This window comes from Pelophylax lessonae (assembly GCF_965119305.1).
Source record: "Pelophylax lessonae genome assembly, chromosome: 2".
NCBI lineage: Eukaryota > Metazoa > Chordata > Amphibia > Anura > Ranidae > Pelophylax > Pelophylax lessonae.
Window position 1 is genome coordinate 17,696,731 of NC_138769.1, and position 27,912 is coordinate 17,724,642.

General features: G+C 47.2%; 1 protein-coding gene and 1 pseudogene across 2 annotated transcripts in view; one reads left to right on the forward strand and one right to left on the reverse strand.

Moving 5' to 3' along the window:
• Positions 1-24,827, reverse strand: LOC309547922 (annotated as a pseudogene). The gene is made up of 5 exons (XR_014226152.1): positions 24,795-24,827; positions 12,892-13,218; positions 2,061-2,563; positions 1,914-2,005; positions 1-150 (listed from the first exon to the last, which is right to left on the reverse strand). The product of XR_014226152.1 is annotated as an uncharacterized misc_RNA (transcript).
• The window catches only part of MIX23 (mitochondrial matrix import factor 23), a 487,847-nt gene that overhangs the window by 126,821 nt on the left and 333,114 nt on the right, over positions 1-27,912 (forward strand). The gene's annotated exons all lie outside the window — the stretch shown is intronic.

A 27,912-nucleotide genomic window follows, 5' to 3' on the forward strand; every position in this document is an offset into this window, starting at 1 on the left:
TCACTGTGCATTTGGACCCAGATCTCCTCCGTCTCTTCCAGTACCTGAATCCCCTTTAATGTGCTCAGATCCATTCTGAGTGACAGCAGCCAACAATCCCTTCTCCGAGTCTTTCCGAATCACTTTGCTGCTCCTACGCCTGGACAGGATCTGAGAATATAAAATCCAGGATGAAAGGTCAGGTGGGTGCATTGAATGTCCTCATAGATCACACAGGACTGTCCCCGGAAAATGACCACCCTAGTACGATGTTGTAGGATGACCACCATACCAGCAGATCCAGCACTGGAAACCAGATTACGGAAATAAACCTCAACCCGGACACGGCTACGCAGTTGTAATGCACCAATAACCTTTTTTTTTTTTATCGCAGATACTGAGTAGCAATACTTTGCTGTGTGAATTTACTTTCATAAAAAATGAATGGGCACAAAATCCTAATGTAAAGAATTACATTCAGTTAGAACAGGAATGCGTGTGTGTTCCTGTCTGAATCGCATGCAGTTTCCCCACCACTCCTGTGTGAACCACGGCTTGACAGTGATTTTGAGCCCGAGTTCTCACAGGAGCGAGGAAACCTCCCTGCATGACGGGTTCCACCAGCTCCGGCTCCCATCTGACTGTGGACATCTTTGGCTGTGGCTCCTCCTGCCTCTCCCTGTTCCCCCAGTGGTTCTCTCTCCCCAGCAGCTCTCTACCAAGTGGTTCTCTCTCCCCCAGCAGCTCCCTCTCTCTCTTCCCCCCCCCCCAGCGATTCTCTCCTCCCCAGCGGCTCCCCCCCCTAGCCTCCAGTCAACCAATGTGGCCCTCCTCCCCCCACACTGTACCTGATTGCCGCGATCCGCCTTCGGAAAAGCTGCTTCCCTGGTCTGTAAATTTAAAATCTGCAGAGCCTTCTCTCCTCTCCAGCCAGGAGGGGCCGCAGCTGCAGATGTCCAGTCAGATGGAAGCCTGAAGAACCCGTCATGCAGGGAGGTTTCCCGCACCACTTCGGTGTGAACTTTACTATGACAAGCCTGGGATCACACAGAAGCAGTGCGGGAAACCACATGCGATTCGGACAAGAATTGCACAGCATTCCTGTTAAAAACCGCATGCAATTCTTTGCAGTGCGATTTTCACCCATTAATTTTGTATGGAGGCAAATCACACCGCAAAGGTATCAGTTTCAGTATTGGGAGCATTGTCACTCACGAAGCCGCTGAGGAAGTGCCTTCCCTTATGGGACGTCACACGTGTGGAAGGGAGGAGCCGTGAAATCACCCGCTGTCTCACAGAGCCGCTTGAGGAAGTGTACGACTGTTACATTCAGCAAGAGAGGATGTGATGTGCCTGCTGTATGCTGTTATTAAGTAAGAGGCTTTCTTAGGTTTTAATTAATAAATGTGTTAGACATACTTCACTATGTGTGATCCCTGGCCTCTCTTTGAGTCACACCACTAAGAGAGCAAGCTTTTGGATTGTCTGATCGGTATCCCCTGGAGGTATTTGGAGCAGCTGGGATCATCCCATCCATCCATTCTGCCAAAGGTGTTATCGTCAGTGTTCAGTTGCAAGTGGAATCTGTCCTGGTGATTTGACCCTTTGTGGTCAGTGCTATGAGGTAAGAGGCCATTCTATCTGGTGGTGGATTTGTAGTTTCAAGACCACAGCATTGGCTCTGAGTGCACATGGGGCCCTTCCTCCTTTGCATGGACTATATTTCCTATTCAATGTATTCATTTTAGTTTTAGCGCTGCACTCATTTTCTATCAGCATTTTCACAAGTACTTGTGAAAATACTCAGTATCAGCACCGATACCATAGTGTCAGCTCACAGTCATCTGGTGACAACAAAACGTTCTCTCTATAAATCTGCCGAACAACTAACTACTCATAATATTGTACTATAAGGAAAATAGAAGACCACTCACCCATCCTATAATGCAGACCATCAGCACTAAGGTCACCACTAATGCAAATCCAGAAATCAGACCCGCTCTTGTCCTTCCATATGAATCAGAACCTGTGAGAGTAAATAGGATTAAAAATAAGAAATACAGTACATATAATAAATATACAATGTATCAGTCTGTATGGTGGGTGGTCATGTGACATCTCACCTGTATAATCCTCCAATAGGAGAGCAGAGAAGAGACAACATGACACAATGTTACTATTCTGTGTCACCCTCCCACTATGACCCCCCAGAGAAGAGAAGACAGGATGGCCCCAATCGATAACACCCTGATACATGGAATATAACATGACCCCCCATAGTCACCAATACCTTCTGTTTCCAGCATTCTGATGAACATCATATCATTGGTCAGCCGGTATTCCCGGATCTCCTCACTGACCGGGTTTGTGATCCTGACCCGGAATCTCCTCTCAGCGTCGTCTCTCTGCACACTGGGGATAATCAGCGTCCTATTGTCATCTATCAGCCGGTATCTTTCAGGGAGAGGCTCCCCGTCCACCTCCCAGGTCACAGCGCTCTCTTCTCCAGAGAACTGGAAGCTCACAGCCATCTCCTCACCCAGCCGGCTGCCATTACTGGTGATGTTGGAGATGAGAACCGGATCTGGAATGATCAGGAGAAGGACAGTCACCAACACAGAGCCCAGATACATGGAATAGAGTGCTAGCTCTTGTACAGTTGTCAGTCATGTGATCTTCAGGACCCCCCACACATTCAGGCACTGAAGAAATGACACTTTGCTACAATGTAAAGTAGTGAGTGTACAGCTTGTATAACAGTGTAAATTTGCTGTCCCCCTCAAAATAACTCAACACACAGCCATGTCTAAACCGCTGGCAACAAAAGTGAGTACACCCCTAAGTGAAAATGTCCTAATTAGGCCCAAAGTGTCAATATCTTGTGTGCCCCCCCTATTTGTCTAGCAATGCCTTAACCATCTTGGGCATGGAGATCACCAGAGCTTCACAGGTTGCCACTGGAGTCCTCTTCCACTCCTCCATGATGACATCACAGAGCTGGTGGATGTTAGAGACCTTGCGCTCCTCCACCTTCTGTTTGAAGATACCCAATAGATGCTCAAAAGGGTTTAGGTCTGGAGAAAAGCTTGGTCAGTCCATCACCTTTACCCTCAGCTTCTTTAGCAAGGCAGTGGTCGTCTTGGAGGTGTGTTTGGGGTTGTTATGTTGGAATACTGCTCTGTGGCCCAGTCTATGAAGGGAGGGGATCATACTCTGCTTCAGTATGTCACAGTACATGTTGGCATTCATGGTTCCCTCAATGAACTGTATCACCCCAGTGCCGGCAGCACTCATGCAGCCCCAGAGCATGACACTCCCACCACCATACTTGACTGTAGGAAAGACACCCTTGTCTTTGTACTCCTCACCTGGTTGCCATCACATACGCTTGACAGCATCTGAACTAAAATTGGATTTTTGGCTTACCGTAAAATCCTTTTCTCTTAAGCTCATTGACAGACGCAGTCCTCTTTGATTAACAGACGCAGTCCTCTTTGATTAATATCAGTAGGGTTATACTGCCCCCTACAGGAGTAGGACACTAGGCGGAAAAACGTTCTGGCCACACCTTAGGGGCAGTCCCAGAGGGTATATCCTCTCTCTCCCTGCTACAGGATGTCAGTTATGTCACAAAGCAGTGTCAGAGAATTTAACCCAACCCAACTCAAAAATAGAGGGGCGGGTACTGCGTCTGTCAATGAGCTTAAGAGAAAAGGATTTTACGGTAAGTCAAAAATCCAATTTTCTCTGTCGCTCATTGACAGACGCAGTCCTCTTTGATTAATATCAGTAGGGACGTCCCATAGCAGTGCCACAAATGAGGGGTGGGATAACGGAAATCAAAATCCAATCCAGAAGGCCCAACCGGTGCCAACCAGAAGTCTTAAAGGCTCATCGGACAAAAGGATGAGACTCAACTGAAAACCCAACAGAAAGAAACCCTCGAGGTAGACCACCGGTCTCCTCAAACAGCGGCCTGCAGAACCTTGCGGCCAAAAGAGGCATCCGCCGATGCCAGCACATCAACTTTATAAAATTTTGTAAAGGTATGAACCGACGACCAGGTAGCCGCCTTGCAAACCTGAACCACTGACGCCTGATGGCGGAAGGCCCAGGAAGCACTAAGCGCCCGAGTGGAGTGCGCCTTAACAGGGAACGGAGGAACCCGACCCTTAATAGAATAAGCCTGTACCACCGTCTGTCTGATCCATCTAGAGATAGTCGCGGCAGACGCAGGCAACCCCTTTCTAGGGCCATCCGTGATCACAAAAAGTGAATCCGTCTCACGGAAAGATTCCGTAGTAGTCAAGTACACCCTGATCGCCCGAACCACATCCAAGGAGTGTAACGCAAACTCCCGAGGATGACTGGGCTTAGGACATAGGGAAGGTAGCACAATATCCTCATTTAGATGAAAATCCGAATCCATCCTTCCTTCCTAAGGTGGTTTCAGACGAAGAACCACCTTATCCCTATGAACCACCAGATATGGGGAACGACAGGACAATGCGGGCCAGTTCTGACACCCTGCGTGCAGAAGTGATAGCCACCAAAAAGGCCACCTTCTGGGATAAAGTAAGAAAGGGAATCTCCCTAATATTTTCAAAGGGAAGTTTCTGAAGAACCGACAACACCAAATTAAGATCCCAGGGCGGCAAGGGCGCGCGCACCGGCGGAGCCAGATGCCGCACCCCCTGGATGAAATTCCGCACCAAGGAATGAGTAGCCAGAGGCTTCTGAAAGAAGATTGCTAACGCTGAAACCTGACCCTTGATAGTGCTCAAGGACAGTTTCTGCTCAACCCCCTGTTGCAGAAAAGCCAATATTCGGGCCACCGAGTAAGAACGTGGAGGAAACCCAGAGGATTCACACCACGCGATAAGACTTCCATGTGCGATGATAGACTTTTCTGGAAGTCGCTTTCCTCGCTTTAATTAGAGTAGAAATAACTGAAGCGGACAACCCCTTGTCCTTCAGCACCTGGGTCTCAATAGCCAGGCCGTTCAAGCCAGCGATCGTAAAGCAGGATGGAAAATCGGTCCCTGAGACAGCAGATCCTCCCTGAGAGGAAGTCGCCAAGGAACGTACGCGACCAGCCTGACCAAGTCGGCGTACCAGGCCCGACGGGGCCAGTCCGGAGCTACCAGGATAACTGGAATTCCCTCCACCTCTATCCTGCGAAGAAGTTTTGGCAGCAACTTGAGAGGAGGGAAGGCATACAGTAGCTGATACTGCCCCCACGGGGCGACCAGCGTGTCTGCGGCGTCCGCTAGAGGATCTCGGGAGCGGGCTACAAACCTCCGCACCTTCTTGTTGAACCGAGATGCCAACAGATCCACATCCAGGGTGCCCCAACGAAGGCACAACTGGTGAAATACCTCCGGATGAAGAGACCATTCCCCTTGATCCAGAATCTGACGGCTGAGAAAATCTGCCTGCCAATTTCCCACCCCCGGAATGAATACCGCGGAGAGAGCTGGAACAAATCGTTCCGCCCAACGAAGGATGCCGGCCACTTCTACGGCCGCCAGGACACTCTTGGTGCCCCCCTGGTGATTGACGTAAGCCACTGCCGTGGCATTGTCCGACTGAATCCGCACCGGGCTGCCCTGGAGCTGCTCGGTCCAGTGAATCAGACAAAGTCTGATCGCTCTCAGTTCCAATACATTTATCGGTAACCTGGATTCTTCCAGGGACCAGAGCCCCTGAGCAGATCGTCTGCCGAGAACCCCACCCCACCCGGATAGACTGGCATTCGTGGTGACAATCGTCCAATAGATTGGAAGAAATTACTTCCCCTGACTGAGCATTGGTGACCGAAGCCACCAAACCAGAGATTCCCTGGTCCGTTCGCTCAGCCGGATCCGATTGTCCAGGGAATCGGGATTCCGGTTCCATTTGAGAAGAATTTCCTTTTGAAGAATCCGGGTATGAGACTGGGCAAACGGTACTGCCTTGAAGGAGGCCACCATCAGTCCCAGAACCCTCATGCAAGTCCGCAGGGAAGGCCAGTTGACAGTCAATAATAACTGAGTCGTCGACTGAATCTTCTGGAGTTTCTCCGCCGGGAGAAACACTTTTGCCAAGGATGTATCCAAAGTTAGGCCCAGATAGTTCAGTCTCCTGGTGGGGACCAGGGATGATTTCTGCCGGTTCACCAGCCACCCGAATTCTTCCAAAGAGGTCATAGTGATCTCCAAGTTTAGCAACAGAGCCTGCGGAGACTCCGCACGAAGAAGAAGGTCGTCTAGGTAGCCTAGAACCGAAATGCCCCGCTGTCGCAACAGCGCCAAAACTGGGGCCAAAACCTTTGTGAAGACCCAGGGAGCAGAGGCGAGACCAAAGGGTAACTCCGCAAACTGATAATGGTTCTCTCCCACGGAAAAGCGAAGGAAACGCTGATGTCCTGCGTAAATGGGAATGTGAAGATAGGCATCCTTGATGTCTATGGATGTCAGAAAATCCCCCTGATGCAGGGAGGCCACTACTGTCCGAATGGACTCCATCTTGAATTTTTGCACCCGGACAAAATGATTGAGTGCTCTCAAGTCCAGAATTGGACGCACCTTGCCCTCTTTTCTGGGTACTGTGAATAGGTTTGAATAGAACCCCTGAAAACGTTCTGTCCAAGGAACGTGGACCACCACTCCTTGTTGCATCAAATCCGTCACTGCCCCCCGCAAAGCTTCTAAGCGATCTGGGGATAGTCGGATGTTGGAAGGGAAGAACCGCACCGGTGAAAGTGATCGAAACTCGATCTTGTATCCCGACCGTATGACCTCTTGAACCCATTTGTCTGGAATCCTGGAGAGCCATGCGTCCGGAAACCGGTGAAGACGTCCCCCCACCCCAGATATGGGTGGGGGCGCACCTTCAGGCTGTATTGGTCTTATCTTCAGGTCTGGCAGAGCCGGACCTTTGTTTACTCGACCAGCGCCCTTTGAACCCCCCTGGGGGGCTTTGGAGGACTTCGCCTTATCGCCCGCCCCAGAGGAGTGAAAAAACTTCTTATGAGCGGAAAAGGAAGGTCCCCGTCTGCGACGAGGTCCTTTCCCCTTAGTAGTCTGTGGTAAAAAGGTGCTCTTGCCACCAGTGATACCCTTGATGATCTCATCCAAGGTGGCACCAAACAGGCGATTCCCTTGAAAGGGGAGATTAGCCAAAGCTTTTTTGAAAGCTTGATCCGCTGACCAGCATTTTAACCACAGCATACGCCGAAGGACCACCGCCGAGATCGATACGCGCCCCATTAATGGAGCGGCTTCCAGGGCGGCATCACAGACAAACTGTAGCACTTATACCATCTGCTCCAGCAAGTCCGATACTGCCGAGGGGAGACTTCTCCCCTCCAGATCTCAGCGTAACAACTTGGTCCACTCTGTCAATGTTTGTGCAACCAGAGCAATGGTAAACACTGGCCTAAAGGCTGACCCTATCAGGGAAAATACAGAGCGGGATATAGATTCCGCCTTACGGTCCACCGGATCCCGAAAAGACGGAGCGTCCTCCAACGGGATAACAGTAGCTTTATTTAGTCTGGAAATCGCCGAATCCACCGACGGTGGTACCGTCCATTTATTAAGGAGTGATTCTTCAAACGGATAGCGTCTAGCAATCCATTTGGAAATACCAGGGGTTCGTTTTGGACGGACCCATTCTTCCTTAATTATATCTTGAAAACATTTGGGCAAAGGAAACACCTTTGCCATCTTGGTAGGCTTGCGAGTACCAAAAGCAATTTCAGTATCAACTGCCTCCGTAGGTGTAATCTCAAGTCTTAAAGTTTCCCGCACAGACACAATCAGTGCATCTACCAGCGCTTCATCTTGCGCTATAGCGGAGGCAGAAATGTCTGCCTCGCTATCTGAGTAGATGGGATAGGAGACACTAGCCCCAGAAGAGGGACCTGCAGCTGCTGTGACAGGCTCAGAATCCGTATCTGAAGTGTCAGATGAAATAGGGGTAGGCGGGGGTCGCTTCTTTGCGCCCCGTCCCTGACAGGCCACCTCCACCCGGGATACAAAAGACTCCAAAACCGCTGACAATGCATCAATAGTAAGTGGAGAACTGGAGGGTCCTGCGGCCACCTCGAGGGGATCAGGTGGGGATACATGTGTGGCAGGGTCCATGACGAAAGAGAGAGAGAAAGAGAAAGAGAAAGAGAAAGAGAAAGAAAGAGGAAAGAGAAGAAAAGAGAGAAAGAGAAAGAGAGAAAGAAAAAAGAGGAGAAAAGAAAGAGAAAGAGAAAAAGAGAAAGAGAAAAAAGAGAAAAGAGAAAAAGAGAAAGAGAAAAAAAGAGAAAGAGAAAGAGAAGGAGAAGAGGAGAAAGAGAAAGAGAAAAAAGAGAAAGAGAAAGAGAAAGAGAAAGAGAAAGAGAAAGAGAAAAAGAGAAAGAGAAAGAGAAAAAGAGAAAGAGAGAAAGAGAAAAAGAGAAAGAGAAAGAGAAAGAGAAAGAGAAAAGAGAAAGAGAAAAGAAAGAGAAAGAGAAAAAGAGAAAGAGAAAAAGAGAAAGAGAAAAAGAGAAAGAGAAAGAGAAAGAGAAAAGAGAAAGAGAAAAAGAGAAAGAGAAAGAGAAAAAGAGAAAGAGAAAGAGAAAGAGAAAGAGAAAAAGAGAAAGAGAAAGAGAAAGAAAAGAGAAAGAGAGAGAAAGAGAAAGAGAGAAAGAGAGAAAGAGAAAAAGAGAAAAAGAGAGAAGAGAGAAAGAAGAGAGAGAGAGAGAGAGAGAGAGAGAGAGAGAGAGAGAGAGAGAGAGAGAGAGAGAGAGAGAGAGAGAGAGAGAGAGAGAGAGAGAGAGAGAGAGAGAGAGAGATAGAGAGACCAAGGGCTCACCACCTGATGCACCGAAGCTTCTACCGAACTGCTCTCAGCGCTGTCCTTACAGAACAGGAAGTCTTGTGGATCGATTTACCGGGGTAAAGGAGGCGGCTCCGCCCCTTTACACGTCTTCCGGCACTCCCACCGCTGCTCCTCGAGTCAGCTGGGTGTATCCAAGATGGCCACCGCCATACAGGAGACATTAGGCTACGCCAAAATGGCGGCCCACGGAAGGATGGCGGCTCCGCGCGGCCCACGGAAGGATGGCGGCTCCATGCTGCTGCATCGCTAATAGAGGACTCCCGTGCGATAGGTAGGTGCCTGATAGTATCACCCCTCTGCACGACTGTTTCAACAGTAACGCCCGCAGCGCCCTGTCTCCATCCTTGACCGACATTAGTCACTTAGTCCTTTTACAATGCAGGCTTTCCTTGCAGTGACAGACTCATATAGATTGTCAGCTCCCAAACCAAGCCTCCTGGAGTGGTATACCTTACTCACCAACTCACACTAGCAAGGGGGAGATATGTGAAGTGTGTCACAGGATAGAGGGGAACCCGGGATCATGAGGGTCCGACCATCCACAGAGAGGCCCGCATCTATTCCCGACAGGGGGAGAGGGGGAACATTCTACTCACCATACCGGAACAGGCGGGCACCCACTCCTAACAGAACCCCTCTCCACCGAGGTGGGGGGGCTGTCGACCAATACGGACGCCGCGACTCAGTTTCCGACTGGTCGTAGGCGACCTGGCGAGACGTTTAACTCGCGGGGCCAGTCCCCTTCCAGTGGGACTATGTCGCGGCCGACCCAGCGCGGAGCTAGGGCCTGCACACGCTCGTAGGCCGGCTGGGGTGACCACTGGATCTCAACATCCAGCCCGTCGCCCAGCTCCAGCATAATTGCTTGAAGATCTCACAGGAACCACTGTGCGATCCGATACGGATGCGGCTGGAAAAAAGGGTCCTGTACGTGTTTGGTGCGGGTGCAGTGCGAATTCAGCCATACAAAGTGTATGGCTGAATTCGCACCGCACATCCGATCGCATGTAATGAAGGAGCAGTGCGCTCCGATATTACATGCGATCGCTGCACTCGCAAGAGTGTGAACAGGCCCATATTATATATATATATATATATATATATATATATATATATATATATATATATATATATACATACACATACACACACACACATATACATACATACATACATACATATAAATACATATCATATTGAAGGATATGTAGTCCATAATTAGTTTGAATGGCTCTTTTACATGTCAATACAAGTGTAAATTTAAAAATATAGAGATCACATTTTCCCCGATAAGCAACAGTTTCCAAGGAATCGTGATCTTTGTCAGGCCAAATGTGGATCAGACAGCTGTAATCAAAAAAAGATAAAGCCTCTAAACTACCAAAAACATATCCCAGAAGCCATCTATACAAAAAATGTCCCTCCCTCTCTAAACCATTGAACCCTGTATGTGTATTATTTATTAAATTCTTCAGGTTCCCACAGTTTCTCCATTGACATAATCCCAATGCTGTATCAGTCCAAAAGTAGTGGGATGGATGGATGACAGCTATCCCCGGCTCCACTGTGTATTTGCATTTGGTTTGACAAGTAGAAGAGCAATTCAATTGAATTATGGACTACACACCCTTCAATTTGTTATAGGTTTTGCAGGTAGTATGGAGCCTGCTTGATGTGGAGGTCTGCTCACCCAATTTAGATTACAAGTGTAGTATATACAGTGCCTTGCGAAAGTATTTGGCCCCCTTGAACTTTGCAACCTTTTGCCACATTTCAGGCTTCAAACATAAAGATATAAAACTGTAATTTTTTGTAAAGAATCAAAAACAAATGGGACACAATCATGAAGTGGAACGAAATTAATTGGATATTTCAAACTTTAACAAATAAAAAACTGAAAAATTGGGCGTGCAAAATTATTCAGCCCCCTTAAGATAATACTTTGCAGCGCCACTTTTTGCTGCGATTACAGCTGTAAGTCGCTTGGGGTATGTCTCTATCAGTTTTGCACATCGAGAGACTGAAACTTTTGCCCATTCCTCCTTGCAAAACAGCTCGAGCTCAGTGAGGTTGGATGGAGAGCGTTTGTGAACAGCAGTTTTCAGTTCTTTCCACAGATTCTCGATTGGATTCAGGTCTGGACCTTGACTTGGCCATTCTAACACCTGCATATGTTTATTCGTGAACCATTCCATTGTAGATTTTGCTTTATGTTTTGGATCATTGTATTGTTGGAAGACAAATCTCCATCCCAGTCTCAGGTCTTTTGCAGACTCCATCAGGTTTTCTTCCAGAATGGTCCTGTATTTGGCTCCATCCATCTTCCCATCAATTTTAACCATCTTCCCTGTCCCTGCTGAAGAAAAGCAGGCCCAAACCATGATGCTGCCACCACCATGTTTGACAGTGGGGATGGTGTGTTCAGGGTGATGAGCTGTGTTGCTTTTACGCCAAACATAACGTTTTGCATTGTTGCCAAAAAGTTTGATTTTGGTTTTATCTGACCAGAGCACCTTCTTCCACATGTTTGGTGTCTCCCAGGTGGCTTGTGGCAAACTTTAAACGACACTTTTTATGGATATCTTTAAGAAATGGCTTTCTTCATGCCACTCTTCCATAAAGGCCAGATTTGTGCAGTATACGTCTGATTGTTGTCCTATGGACAGAGTCTCCCACCTCAGCTGTAGATCTCTGCAGTTCATCCAGAGTGATCATGGGCCTCTTGGCTGCATCTCTGATCAGTCTTCTCCTTGTATGAGCTGAAAGTTTAGAGGGACGGCCAGGTCTTCGTAGATTAGCAGTGGTCTGATACTCCTTCCATTTCAATATTATCGCTTGCACAGAGCTCCTTGGGATGTTAAAGCTTGGGAAATCTTTTTGTATCCAAATCCGGCTTTAAACTTCTCCACAACAGTATCTCGGACCTGCCTGGTGTGTTCCTTGTTCTTCATGATGCTCTCTGCGCTTTAAACGGACCTCTGAGACTATCACAGTGCAGGTGCATTTATACGGAGACTTGATTACACACAGGTGGATTCTATTTATCATCATTAGTCATTTAGGTCAACATTGGATCATTAAAAGATCCTCACTGAACTTCTGGAGAGAGTTTGCTGCACTGAAAGTAAAGGGGCTGAATAATTTTGCACGCCCAATTTTTCAGTTTTTCTATTGGTTAACAAAGTTTGAAATATCCAATTAATTTCGTTCCACTTCATGATTGTGTCCCACTTGTTGTTGATTCTTCACAAAAAAATTACAGTTTTATATCTTTATGTTTGAAGCCTGAAATGTGGCAAAAGGTCGCAAAGTTCAAGAGGGCCGAATACTTTCGCAAGGCACTGTATACCGTGTGTGTGTGGCACATTTTCCATACAGGGTAATGTATGGAGTAGGAGAACTTTAAAGGGATTATAAAGTCTTGTTTTTACATGTTCTATTTACCTCCTCTGTGCCGTTGGTTTTGCACAGAGCAGCCCTGATTCTCCTTTTCTCGGGTCCCTCTTTGTTGCTCCTGCCCCTCCCTCCTGTCGAGGGCCCTCATAGCATACAGCTTGCTATGGGGGCACCTGAGCCGAGCTGCAGCTCTGTGTGTTCATTCGGACACGGAGCTGCGGTTCAGCCCCACCCCCTCTCTTTCTATCTATGCGGTAAGCTATATAATCCATACATCTCTACTCTATGCTGTATAATATATACTCTACACCTCTCCACTGTGCTGCACATTATATACTTTATTACCAGCCTACAAGGTACTGTAAGCTATACACTTTATGCCTCTTCATAGTGATTTTTATTATATATTCTGCAATAATCCACTTGTTCTCTGTTTTACCCTTTTGGACCCAAAATGGGCACAGTATGTCCACACCCCTCCAGTGTCATACTGAGTAGGACAGTTTGGTAGATATCAGTGGAGAATACTGAGACTTGTTACATGAGGAACTAATTTCATGTTATTTCCCACCTTCACTCATCCTGTATAATAGACACTTCTTCCCCCATAGAGTACAATGCAGTGTGGAGAGAAGTGTGATGCGGTATATGGACTCTTACCCAATACACGGATCTCTGTAGAGGACATTAGATATCCTGTAGCACAGTGACACCAGACCTTATATACACAGGAATCATCCTTCCTGGCATGTGTCAGCTTCCAGCATCCGCTCCCTGTGTGCAGTTGGAGTCTGGGGTCATGAGATTTAGTGGCACTGATAAAACAAAGATTTTGCAGCAGAGTCCTATCCTCCCCTCCACACTCTCTGTACAATTCCACCGTATCTTCATTCTCAGGACATTTCATATTACAGTCAGTGATGTCTGATCCGCTCCGTACATACACCGTTCCTGATGACACCGATATGCTCAGAATACACAGGAGACCTGGGAAGAGAAGACAGATCAGAAATGTGAGAAGAACTTTCATAGTGTCCCTAAATTAGCATTGCAAATTCTGGATGGACCCTCTGCACACTGCTATACACTCTTTCCAGCAAACTATGTAATGAAAAAAAAAACATTTTTTTTAACTTACCGTAAAATCCTTTTCTCTTAAGTTCTCTGATCCTTATCAGTAGGGTTACACTGCCCCCTACAGGAGTATGTCACTAGGTAGAAAAAAGTCCTGGCTATGCCTATGGGCAGTCCCGGAGGGTAAACCCTCTCTCTTCCTGCATAGGATGTCAGTTTTGTATCAAAGCAGTGTCAGAAAGTAACACCAACCCAACTAAAAATAGAGGGGCGGGTACTGCGTCTGTCAATGAACTTAAGAGAAAAGAATTTTACGGTAAGTCAAAAAATCAGTTTTCTCTATCGTTCATTGACGGACGCAGTTCTCTGATCTCTGATTCTCTGATCCATATCAGTAGGGACGTCCCAAAGCAGTGCCATAAAATGAGGGGTGGGAACAGCAGAAAAGAACAAGTCCCCAAGGCTAAATATAGCCAACCAGGCAACATAGTATAACTCAGCAGAACAAAAGAGGCCCACCTGAAACAAACAGTAAACACCCTCAAGGAAGGCCAAAAGGCCTCCAGACAGCAGCCAGCAAAAAACTTTGCAGCCAAAAGAGGCATCTGCAGATGCCAGCATCTCCACCTTAAAAATTTGGTAAAGGTGTGAACAGACTACCAGGTAGCCATCTTGTAACCTGGTACACAGATGCCTGTATGGCGAAAAAGCACTGGGCGCCCGAGTAGAATGCGCCGAAACAGGGAAAGGTAGGACCTGACCCTTGATTGAATAAGCCTGCACCACCGTTTGTCTAAGCCATCTGGAAACAGTCACAGCAGACGCAGGCAGTCCTGTTTATGGGTCATCCGTAAGTACAGAGAGCGAGCCTGACTTAAGAAAAGACTCAGTAGTCACCAAGTACACCTTGAATGCCTGAACTCTATCCAGAGTATGCAATCCAGAGCACCTGAAGAAATATTGGGAAGGCACACTCACAAGAAAGTGGATACAAAACGTGTATGTAATTTTATTAAAATGAAAATTTCTCCTGCATATACATGGAGTTACAGAGTTACTGACAATATCATATCTTAATACTTATAGAATCGGTGATACATCCTTGATAGAGGCCTAACCTTGGCCGAAACGCGTCGGATTCCCGATTGGACACCTCCTCTGAACCAATCCCTGTCTCTTGATACAGGGAACAACAGAGCAGGATTGTCTTTCTCAAGAAACAATTAAGTCGCTCATTTTTCACGTGTAAACACACTCTACCTTTTCTTCACCAGCACCAAATGGGCCTTTACCCATTTACATCCAAGTGTTTGTATATATTATGTTTTCCTTAATAAATATTATTATTATTTACTACCTTCTATATCCTTACTCCTGCCCACAAAACCCCATACCTGACCTGAGGCACCACAAACTACATACAAGGAAACCAAGATACAGGCCACCAAGTAAGAGCGAGGGGGAACCCAAAGAGACTCACACCACGCAATATTCGACTTTCTCGCATGAAGAAAAAATCATCCAAGAAAGACGCTTCCCATGCTCTAAGCAGGGTGGGAATCACCGAAGCAGACAATCCCCTGTCCTTCAGCACCTGGCTTTCAACAACCAAGCCGGCAAAGCCAACGACCTTAAAGCCGGATGGAAGATTGGCCCTGGAGACAATACGTAAATCCTCTCGGAGAGGAAGTCTCCAAGAAGCGTCTGCGGCTATCCTGACCAGGACGGCGTAACAGCTCAGCTAGGCCAGTCCAGAGCCATGAGAATGACCGGAATCCCTTCCGCCTCGATCCTGCGAAGAAATCTTGGCAGCAACTTGAGAGGAGGAAAGGCAGACAGCAACTGATACTAACCTTGGCCCATCTGTGAGCACTCTCACATGACCAGGTTAGCGTCAGCCTTGTGCAGGCGACCGTGCTAAACTTCAGCATCATTTATGTTCAACTTAGCTAATGTTATGGCTATGACAGAACTGCTGGTGCCACCATTGTACCCGCCAGAGGGTCCCAGGAGCGGGCCACAAACCTCTGCACTATCCAGTAGATGCGACGCCAACAGGTCCACGTCTGGAGTGCCCCAGCGAAGGCACAACTGCTGGAACACCTCCGGATGAAGGGAACATTCCCCTGCATCCAAGGCCTGTCGACTGAAGCAATCTGCCTGCCAATTTTTTCACACATGGAAAGGGAACAGCGGAGAGAGCTGGAACATGGCGCTTCGCCCAACAAAGAATTCCTGCCACTTCCAAGGCCGCAAGGATACCCAAGGTGCTCCCTCGGTGAATGACATAAGCCATGGTCGTGCCGTAGTCAATTGAATGTGCACTGGACAGCTGTAGGTGTCCGATCCAGTGAACTAGGCAAAGTCGGATCTCTCTCAGCTCCAGGACATTGATCGGCAACCTGGATTCTCCAGGGACCATACTCCCGAAGGAGAACCTGCCGAGGACTCCTCCCCACCGGGACAGGCTTGTAACCGCGGTGACAATCGTCCAGTAAAAAGGGGAGCAAGGATTCCAGATCAAGACTCCCTGGTCACCCGGCTCAGCCGGATCCGAAAGTCCAGAGAGTTGGATTCTAGTCCCATTCGAGAAGAAGGATTGCCTTCTGGGAGATCCACGAGAGGGATTGAGCGAAAATTACTGTTTCGAAAGACGACACCATCAGTCCCAGAACTCGCATGCAGGTCCGAAGGGATGACCATGTGCTGGACAGTAACAGTTGAACCGCAGTCTGAAGTTCCAAGAGTTTTTTTTTTTTTTCCCGAAGGGAAAAACCCCCTGACTGAGGATGAGTCCAAAGTCAGGCCCAGATAGTCCAGACTCACGGAAGGGACCAGGGATGACTTCTGAAGGTTCATAACCCACCTGAACTCCCTCAAAGTTCTCATGGTGACTTCCAAATTCGTTTGTCAGCACCATAGGGAACTCCACACAGAGAAGCAGATCGGCCAGGAAACCCAGACCAATACGCCCCTCTGCCGCAACAGCACCAGGACCGGAGCCAATACCTTTGTGAAGACCCGAGTAGCAGAAGCGAGACCAAGGGGTAATGCCACAAACCGATAGAGATCCTTCCCCACGGCAAAAAACGCAGAAGCTGTTTGTGTCCTGAACACAATGGGATATTAAGGTTGGCATTTTGATGTCTATGGAGTCCAGGATTCCCCTTGATGAAGGGAAGCCACCATTGTGCGAACCGATACTGCCTTGAATTTTTGATCCGCACGGAACCATCAAAGGGCCAGAAGGTCCAGATTGTTGAACTAGAGCCTGAACTGCCCCACAGAGCACCTGCAAGCGATCCGGGGACAGCAGTACATTGGAAGAGAAAACCTCACCGGAAAAAAACGGATCAAAACTCGATCTTGCAACTGGACCGCATGACCTCCTGAACCCAGATGTCTGGGATACGGGCCAGCCTTAGGTCCAAGAACTGGAAAGAATGACCCCCCACCCATAGATGGGTAAGGACGCACCTTTAGGCCGAGTAGGCATTGTCTGCAGGTCTGGAAAAAAACGATCTCTTGTTCGCCAGACTAGGGTCGTTTGGAGCCACCAGAGAAAGTCTTGAAGGACTTTGCCACATCGACTGTTCCCGGACAAAGAAACTGTTGTGAGCCGAAAGGGAGTGACCCCATACACGACGAAGGCCCTTACCCTTGTTAGCCTGTGGAAGAAAAGCACTCTTTCCCCCATGAGACCCTTGTATAATGTCATCCAGGGCAGCACCAAACAGGCGATCCCCCAAAAAGGGAGATCCATTAAGACTGTCCTAGAGGTTTTATCCGCAGACCAACACTTCAGCCAAGTATACGCCGGATAACCACCGCCGAAACCGACAAGTGACCCAATAAAAAAGGAGCTGTGTCCAGCGCGGCATTGCAAACAAATTGCAGCCCCTGTGCCAGCTGGTCCAACAGCTCCCCCAGGGCAGGAGGGACTTGCCCCTCACCAAGTCATGGAGTTGGAACTCCACCCATGAGGCAAAGTCTGCATGGCAAGGGCAATCATGACCACTATTCCCAGTGCAGACCCCGCCAGGGAGTACAGATCGCGGACCACAGCCCGCGCTATCCTGTCCCCCAAGTCCTTAAAGGATGGGGATTCCTCCACCGGAACAACGGTAGTCCTATTTAGTCTAGAGAACGTACGGCCAGAGACTCCCTAAAAGGGTAACGTCTAGCAGCCGCTTAGACACCCCAGGGGAATTTCTCAGACAGTCCCCTCCAACATGAGCATGCTAGCAAAATAAGCTGCCCTGGATGGCATGTGAGTGCCAGATGCTACCTGCGCCCCAGGCGCAGCCGCCGTTGCATCCTCCAAAATGCAGGGTGTCATGCACCAAAACAACCAGTGCATCCCAGCGCCTGTATCATGTGCGGCAGGAGAGGTAGAAATGTCGTCCTCATTATCCGAGGAGACAGGGCGCGAGGTACCAGACCCGGCAGGGAGGCCCACGTCTGCGGCGGCTGAGTCAGACTCAGAATCCAAGACATCAGATGAGGCAGCGGTGGATGGAGAAACGTTTCAGCGCACTTCCCACCTCCACCCGGGCCCAAATGCTTCTCGAACCACCGAAAATGCATTGATGGACAGTGGAGATCCGGAAGGCCCTGCGGCCTCTGGCCTGCAGGGTCCATATGGAACCTAAAGAACCCGCCAGCAAAATTTGCAAAAAAAAGCGGCCCCACAGTGCACCCCGGAGGTCAGGCATGCGCTAATTAACCCCCACAGAGAGAGAGAGAGACAGACTACCCTCAGTAACTCACTGTCCCCAGTAAGCAATCGGATTAGGAGGGTCTCAGCGGTGGCTCAGAGAAAGGAAGTGAGCCAGGAAGCTGCCCGGGATGAAGGGAGGGGCCCCTCCACCAAAAGAACGCCTCCAGGCACTCCCACCGACCTTCACAGCAAAAAAATCCACCACAAAATGGCCAAAAATGGGTGTACCAAGATGGCCACTGCCATAGAAGCAGACGAGGCTACACCAAAATGGCAGCCAGCGCGGCAACAGGACCCCACAGGAAGACCCCCCCCGCCAGCCCCCCTACAGCATCCAGCCCTGGAGGAACCGACCGAGCGTCGCGAACCGCACACCCCCCCCCCCGGCCCCCCATGTGGCCTGCACACTAGGTCCCAGCCTCAGGTAGGCCCAAAACAGTCCCCCATGTGGGAATGGGGGGGTCACACAGGACAGAGGGAACTGCAGGAGTGTGAGGGTCCGACCATCCCAGGGAGGGGGCCCGTGTCCACCCCACAATCCGCCAGGGAAGGGGGGAACATTTACCCACAAAACCAGGAACACAGGCGGGCACCATCTCCTGACAGGACCCCACGCCACCGGAGTGTGAGGGCTGTCGGCCAAATAGAAACGCTGTGACATAAGCCTAGACCCTGTCGTGTGCGTCCTGGTGAAATGTTTAAATCCTGGGGCCAGTCCCCGCCAGTGGGACAGTCACAGCCGACCCAGCGCGAAGCTAAGGCCTGCGTGCGCTCGCTGGCCAGACTGGGGTGACCACTGGATATAGAGATCCAGCCCATCACCCAGCCCGGCATAGTTGCTTGAAGATATCACAGGAAAAAATTCCGGAGAAAAAGGCTAGCTAAAATAAATCTACATAAAAAATTACTTTTATGCCAGGACCAGAGATCCCAGCAAGGAACTAGGTCCTGACTAGGCAGATTAAAACGGACATCCTATGCAGGAAGAGAGAGGGTGTACCCTTCGGGACTGCCCATAGGCGTAGCCAGAACTTTTTTCTGCCTAGTGTCCTACTCCTGTAGGGGGCAGTATAACCCTACTGATATGGATCAGAGAACTGCGTCCGTCAATGAACGATAAGAGAAAGGGATATTTAGTTCACACATTATGTAATACATGTTTAAACTGGCCAATTGCATCAAAGTAATCCCTCTTACGGTCAGTCCTACACTGCTTTGCCACTGCAAATGATATGGTGGACACCATGCCAACCTGGGGCATAAAGACACAAGGTGGGGGAGAGCTTCTAGGTTCAGGTCTTGTCACTGACCTGCGTTACAACAAAGAAAAGATATACCTGTGCTCAGATCCCAAAAGCTTGTACATGTATTTGTAGTGTTACCATGTGGTCACACTCCTTTAGCACCCGATAGTTTAAATGCATGTATTGGCAAGCTAGTTGTACCGAAATGTATCTACTAATCAACTTCTATACAACGAGCCTGCTGGGTTATTCATGAACAATCACTGTCGTCGGCTATACCACATAATATCACAGTGAGTGTGTGGATGGGGATGGGGAATTGGATTCTTTTTTTTTTATTCCCGCTAGTTGAACAAAAGAAAAAGTTTAATGTATGGCCAGTGGACTGGAGCAAGAAACAACAATTACAGATGTATGGTGGGGAATCGAGAGACATAAATGAAGACCTGATCCCATGAATACAGTGGTAGTCATACAGGTCTTTATTGGGTATTTCTAAATACACGAGATATTACTTTTACAACTGTCAAAAAAACAATATATCTCCTAAAGCATAGCATCGCATGGTGAGAACACTAAGAAAAGGCTATCAGTCCAGCTCATGGTAAGTAGCCTATAGAACTGGGGTCTCCAAACTTTCTAAACAAAGGGCCAGTTTACTGTCCTCCAGACTTTAGAGGGACTGGACTGTGGCCCTTGGGAGTAGAAATTGCCTTGGCGTCAGTGGCAGTAAACATCTTTGGTATTAGGGGGAGGAATAGTGCCCTATCGCTAGTGTCAGTAGGAGAAATAGTCCCCTAGCACTGGTGTCAGTGGCAGGAATAAAACTATCGCTGTTGTCAGTGGGAGGAATAGTGCCTTATCATTGGTGTCAGTGGGAGAAATAGTTCACCTAGTGCCGGTGTCAGTGGACGAAATAGTTCCCTAGTGGCACTGTTAGTGGGAGAAATAGTGTCCTAGTGCTACTGTCAGTGGGAGGATTATTGGCGTCAATGGGAGAAATAGTACCCCATTGTTGATGTCAGTAACAGGAATATTGAGTCATTGCTGGTGTCAGTACGAGGAATAGTGTCTTATATCAGTGGATGGAAAAGTGCCCCAAGGGCCTTTTACAGGCAAGCAAAGGGCCGCATCTGGCCCCTGGGCAGCAGTTTGGAGACCCCTGATATAGAACATAAAAACAAACAAACAAAACAAAGACAACCAGAAATACAAAGGTTAATGGTAAAAGCAGGTCCCCCTTGTCCCAACTAACCTAAAAATAGAAAATGAAGATACATTAGTCAGTCTGAAGACAGTAAGCCCTGACTCCCATGTGCAATGGAATTGATCCTTTTTATCTTGTAATAAAGCAAAAGAATATTCATAGGAACACTGTAAATGTACTCTAGATACAACTTCTTCAATTGTAGGTGCCGTATCTTTCTTCCATTGGTTCATTATCGTCAGCCAGGCAGCTATTAAGATACACAGAGCTACTGTCCTAAAGCATTTAGGGAAACCCTCTATTAAAAGCCCCAGTAGAGCTAATGCTGGGGACTGTGATGGATGAAATCAATTCAGATATGGACTTCCAGAAACTACTTACGGACTTGTAGTGCCATAGAATATGTAGTAAGATACCAGGTTGACCGCAATTGCGCCAGCAGTCCGAGGGTATATCTTGGTACATTTTTGATAACAGAACTGGCGTTAGATATCATCTATATATCATTTTAAAGATATTCTCCCAGTGGGGGACACAATGTGATGCTCGAAGGCTATGTGCAATTGCCTGACTCTAGGCCTTTTTTCCAAATACGATAGGCCTAAGGCCTCATGTACACGGGGCATTAGAAAAAACGTGCTGCAAAGTAGCTGTAAAAACGTGCTTTTAGTAGCTTTTTCCATTTGCGTTATTGCACGTTCGGCCATGTTGCTTTTAGCAGCATTTTTTCTGCCTCCATTCAAAATCAATGGTTCCCTATGGAGCCTATTGATTTGAATGGAAGGCGCATCGCAAGTCGGATCAGGATGATCCGATGCGGTGTACCTATTGCCTAGCCATGATTTCACTGAGAAGGCCAGAATTAAAAACTCAAAAATTTGGAGTGGTATTTCATATATGAATGCTCTCATTGTTCACATCTAAAAGGCCCTTCCATGCAGCTAGAGAGGCAGGTATAGAGGGATGGTTCAGGCAGGTATAGAGGGATGGTTCAGGCAGGTATAGAGGGATGGTTCAGGCAGGTATAGAGGGATGGTTCAGGCAGGTATAGAGGGATGGTTCAGGCAGGTGTAGAGGGATGGTTCAGGCAGGTATAGAGGGATGGTTCAGGCAGGTGTAGAGGGATGTTCAGGCAGGTATTAGAGGGATGTTCAGGCAGGTATAGAGGGATGGTTCAGGCAGGTATTAGAGGGATGTTCAGGCAGGTATTAGAGGGATGTTCAGGCAGGTATAGAGGGATGGTTCAGGCAGGTGTAGAGGGATGGTTCAGGCAGGTGTAGAGGGATGGTTCAGGCAGGTATAGAGGGATGTTCAGGCAGGTATAGAGGGATGGTTCAGGCAGGTATAGAGGGATGTTCAGGCAGGTATAGAGGGATGGTTCAGGCAGGTATAGAGGGATGGTTCAGGCAGGTGTAGAGGGATGGTTCAGGCAGGTGTAGAGGGATGTTCAGGCAGGTATTAGAGGGATGTTCAGGCAGGTATAGAGGGATGGTTCAGGCAGGTATAGAGGGATGGTTCAGGCAGGTGTAGAGGGATGGTTCAGGCAGGTGTAGAGGGATGGTTCAGGCAGGTATAGCAGTTCTTTGGTCGATGCCACTATCAAAAGAGCCCAGAGATCCCTGCCATTAACCATAGCTTGTTCAATAATTACCAATTGCCTAATTGGGGCTGGATTTAGCTATGCTTTGAGGGTGGTCAAGCAATTCCGCCCTGTAATAATCTTTTAGTACCGGTACGCCCATTCCTCCTCTGGATCTATGTTTAGTATGGAAGGAGAAAGAGATTCTTGCTTGAGTACCTTTCCAAATAAAGGCCCGGGGAGCAGCGTTGAGCGTATTAAAAAACGGAGTCGGCAAAGGAATTCACACTGTTTCCCGAATAAATATAGGATTTTGGGCAAAATTACCACTTGAAAGGTGGCAGTCTGACAGAACCAAGACATTGCATATTTGCGAAACAGAATGTAGTACGTTTTTCACAAGATAAATTATTAAAGACAAAAAATTGTGTTGGTTTAAAAACAATTGCTCTACCTGGCTAAGGACTTGTATTACAATTTATATGTTTTACAAAGGGTAGGACCTATCTATCTAAAGTTTCTTTGAAGTCACATCTTGATTGGAATAAGGAATACTTGTTCACATAGACTTGTCCCTTCCAGTAGTCTGGCTCCTTGGAGGAACCGCTGGGATCACACTTTATATCTCTGTATACAGATCTCATCTATTCCTATATACTGATCTCCATGTATACACCGCTGGGATCACACATTATATCTCTGTATACAGATCTCATCTATTCCTATATACTGATCTCCATGTATACACCGCTGGGATCACACATTATATCTCTGTATACAGATCACATCTATTCCTATATACTGATCTCCATGTATACTCCGCTGGGATCACACATTATATCTCTGTATACAGATCTCATCTATTCCTATATACTGATCTCCATGTATACACCGCTGGGATCACACATTATATCTCTGTATACAGATCTCATCTATTCCTATATACTGATCTCCATGTATACACCGCTGGGATCACACATTATATCTCTGTATACAGATCACATCTATTCCTATATACTGATCTCCATGTATACTCCGCTGGGATCACACATTATATCTCTGTATACAGATCTCATCTATTCCTATATACTGATCTCCATGTATACTCCGCTGGGATCACACATTATATCTCTGTATACAGATCACATCTATTCCTATATACTGATCTCCATGTATACACCGCTGGGATCACACATTATATCTCTGTATACAGATCACATCTATTCCTATATACTGATCTCCATGTATACTCCGCTGGGATCACACATTATATCTCTGTATACAGATCACATCTATTCCTATATACTGATCTCCATGTATACACCGCTGGGATCACACATTATATCTCTGTATACAGATCACATCTATTCCTATATACTGATCTCCATGTATACACCGCTGGGATCACACATTATATCTCTGTATACAGATCTCATCTATTCCTATATACTGATCTCCATGTATACTCCGCTGGGATCACACATTATATCTCTGTATACAGATCTCATCTATTCCTATATACTGATCTCCATGTATACACCGCTGGGATCACACATTATATCTCTGTATACAGATCACATCTATTCCTATATACTGATCTCCATGTATACTCCGCTGGGATCACACATTATATCTCTGTATACAGATCTCATCTATTCCTATATACTGATCTCCATGTATACACCGCTGGGATCACACATTATATCTCTGTATACAGATCTCATCTATTCCTATATACTGATCTCTATGTATACACCGCTGGGATCACGCATTATATCTCTGTATACAGATCTCATCTATTCCTATATACTGATCTCCATGTATACACCGCTGGGATCACACATTATATCTCTGTATACAGATCTCATCTATTCCTATATACTGATCTCCATGTATACTCCGCTGGGATCACACATTATATCTCTGTATACAGATCTCATCTATTCCTATATACTGATCTCCATGTATACACCGCTGGGATCACACATTATATCTCTGTATACAGATCACATCTATTCCTATATACTGATCTCCATGTATACACCGCTGGGATCACACATTATATCTCTGTATACAGATCTCATCTATTCCTATATACTGATCTCCATGTATACACCGCTTGGATCACACATTATATCTCTGTATACAGATCACATCTATTCCTATATACTGATCTCCATGTATACACCGCTTGGATCACACATTATATCTCTGTATACAGATCACATCTATTCCTATATACTGATCTCCATGTATACACCGCTGGGATCATACATTATATCTCTGTATACAGATCACATCTATTCCTATATACTGATCTCCATGTATACACCGCTGGGATCACACATTATATCTCTGTATACAGATCTCATCTATTCCTATATACTGATCTCCATGTATACACCGCTGGGATCACACATTATATCTCTGTATACAGATCTCATCTATTCCTATATACTGATCTCCATGTATACACCGCTGGGATCACACATTATATCTCTGTATACAGATCTCATCTATTCCTATATACTGATCTCCATGTATACACCGCTGGGATCACACATTATATCTCTGTATACAGATCTCATCTATTCCTATATACTGATCTCCATGTATACTCCGCTGGGATCACACATTATATCTCTGTATACAGATCACATCTATTCCTATATACTGATCTCCATGTATACAGCGCTGGGATCACACATTATATCTCTGTATACAGATCACAGACATTACCGGTCACACATCGCCCGATCATCACCGACATCTCCTCTCGAGTTGCTGGAGTTCTCATCTCTCACTTATTATAGGTCAGCACTGTCAGAAATCAGTCCCAGGAGGATGTGATCGGAGTTTCGGAGGTTACTTTGAATTGATAGAAGGAAGTATAAAGAAGAAGTAAGGAGTGCGGTTTGTTTATTCCTCTTCCCTATATTATTACAATTTGTTGACTGCAGAAGACAGTGAGGGCGGAGTAATGATTGGAGGCGGGGTAATGATTGGAGGCGGAGCCATGTATCCAGCAGATATTTGTATATAATAATCTCTGTGTGCCTCCATTGGCTGTGCTGTCAGTGTACAGAGTGATGATAGAGGTGCAGAGCTCTGATCTCTGATTCTCTTGCAGCATCTCGGGGGATTTCAGTGTCATATAATAATTGTAGGGAGCCGCATAATATGAATGGAGTTGTAATATGTGACTATCAGAGTCCTCAGCAGTTATAGGAGGCGGTGGTTTAGTATTTAACCCTTTCCCCGAATCCCCTCCTGAGATCTCTGAGGATCCGGTGGTGTGAGACGCGTCTGTAATCATGGGAAAGGTTTAAAACATCGGAGACACTCCGCCCACACTGACTGCAGGTATCCGCCTGCCTGCCAATCAACAGCCTCCGTTCTGTAGCTGGGCGGGGCTTTGCGCACATGGCTACTTATTATTCATGCTCTCCAGCCAGTCAGGATTGTGAAGCGGGTTAGGGGCGGGATAGGAGTAGCGGAGGGGGTGTGTCCTGCTGAGAATTCAGATCAGTATAATATCCCGCACAGCGTAGTTTGGGTTGGACTTCCTCAACAGGTGTTGTACCGAAATCGGTTTCCCCCCTTTGCTTTCGGCTGTGTTCTGTGCGTTCTCTTCTACTGTTACAGCTGAGCTCTGTAGGTGGAGATTTACAAGAGGCAGTGGGCGGAGCTTATTTCAATTAGCTGCAAAAGAAAGAGAAAATAGCAGCACAGACAGCAGCCTAGGGGGCGGGGACATGAAGTACTCCTTCCTGAATGGCGATAGATTGTAATTTGTGCAATGAGTAATGATTGGAGGCGGAGCCATGTATCCAGCACATATTTGTATAGGATAATAATCTATGTGCCTCCATTGCATTCCAAGGCACTCCGCCCACACTGCGTGCCGGTATCCGCCCTTCCTCCAATCAGCAAAATCTATTCTGTGGATGGGCGGGGCTTTGCACACATGGCTACTTGTTATTCATCCACTCCAGCCAATCAGGCTCTTGAAACGTATGAGGGGGCGGGACTCTGAAGGGAGTAGCTGAGGAGGCATTTCTTGTAGAGTTATCAGATCAGTAGTCTTGGATCTGCCTGCAGCCAGTTCTTTCGGAGTGAGTTTTTCTCCGCCCCCTGTGGAACCTCTCCTGACATCCTTATCATTTCATCACATGATCAGTGTCTGCTGAGACCGCCCACCACTGCTTTCACTTCGCTGCTTTCCATCTGGGGGATTTTTAAAGGTTTTACATAACACCCCCTTTCCCTGGCAGTGGAAGGGTTAAATGATGTAACCCCCCTTTTCCCTGGCAGAGGAAGGGTTAAATGAAGTAACACCCCCTTTGCCCTGGCAGAGGAAGGGTTAAATTATGTAAAAAAAACCTTTTCCCTGGCAGAGGAAGAGTTAAATGATGTAACACCCCCTTTTCCCTGGCAGAGGAAGGGTTAAATGATGTAACAGCCCCCTTTCCCCTGTCAGAGGAACGGTTAAATGATGTAACACCCCCTTTTCCCTGGCAGAGGAAGGGTTAAATGAAGTAACACCCCCTTTTCCCTGGCAGAGGAAGGGTTAAATTAAGTAACACCCCCTTTTACCTGGCAGGGGAAGGGTTAAATTAAGTAACACCCCCCTTTTACCTGGCAGTGCAAGGGTTAAAATATGTAATTGCCCCCTTTCCCTGGCAGTGGAAGGGTTAAATGATGTAACACCCCCTTTTCCCTGGCAGAGGAAGGGTTAAATTATGTAAAAAAAACCTTTTCCCTGGCAGAGGAAGGGTTAAGTGATGTAACACCCCCTTTTCCCTGGCAGAGGAAGGGTTAAATGATGTAACACCCCCTTTTCCCTGGCAGAGGAAGGGTTAAATTATGTAAAAAACCCCTTTTCCCTGGCAGAGGAAGAGTTAAATGATGTAACACCCCCTTTTCCCTGGCAGAGGAAGGGTTAAATGATGTAACAGCCCCCTTTCCCCTGTCAGAGGAACGGTTAAATGATGTAACACCCCCTTTTCCCTGGCAGAGGAAGGGTTAAATGAAGTAACACCCCCTTTTCCCTGGCAGAGGAAGGGTTAAATTAAGTAACACCCCCTTTTACCTGGCAGGGGAAGGGTTAAATTAAGTAACACCCCCCTTTTACCTGGCAGTGCAAGGGTTAAAATATGTAATTGCCCCCTTTCCCTGGCAGTGGAAGGGTTAAATGATGTAACACCCCCTTTTCCCTGGCAGAGGAAGGGTTAAATTATGTAAAAAAAACCTTTTCCCTGGCAGAGGAAGGGTTAAGTGATGTAACACCCCCTTTTCCCTGGCAGAGGAAGGGTTAAATGATGTAACACCCCCTTTTCCCTGGCAGAGGAAGGGTTAAATTATGTAAAAAACCCCTTTTCCCTGGCAGAGGAAGAGTTAAATGATGTAACACCCCCTTTTCCCTGGCAGAGGAAGGGTTAAATGATGTAACAGCCCCCTTTCCCCTGTCAGAGGAACGGTTAAATGATGTAACACCCCCTTTTCCCTGGCAGAGGAAGGGTTAAATGAAGTAACACCCCCTTTTCCCTGGCAGAGGAAGGGTTAAATTAAGTAACACCCCCTTTTACCTGGCAGGGGAAGGGTTAAATTAAGTAACACCCCCCTTTTACCTGGCAGTGCAAGGGTTAAAATATGTAATTGCCCCCTTTCCCTGGCAGTGGAAGGGTTAAATGATGTAACACCCCCTTTTCCCTGGCAGAGGAAGGGTTAAATTATGTAAAAAAAAACCTTTTCCCTTGCAGAGGAAGAGTTAAATGATGTAACACCCCCTTTTCCCTGGCAGAGGAAGAGTTAACCACTTAAGCCCCAGAGGATTTGGCTGCTCAATGACCAGACC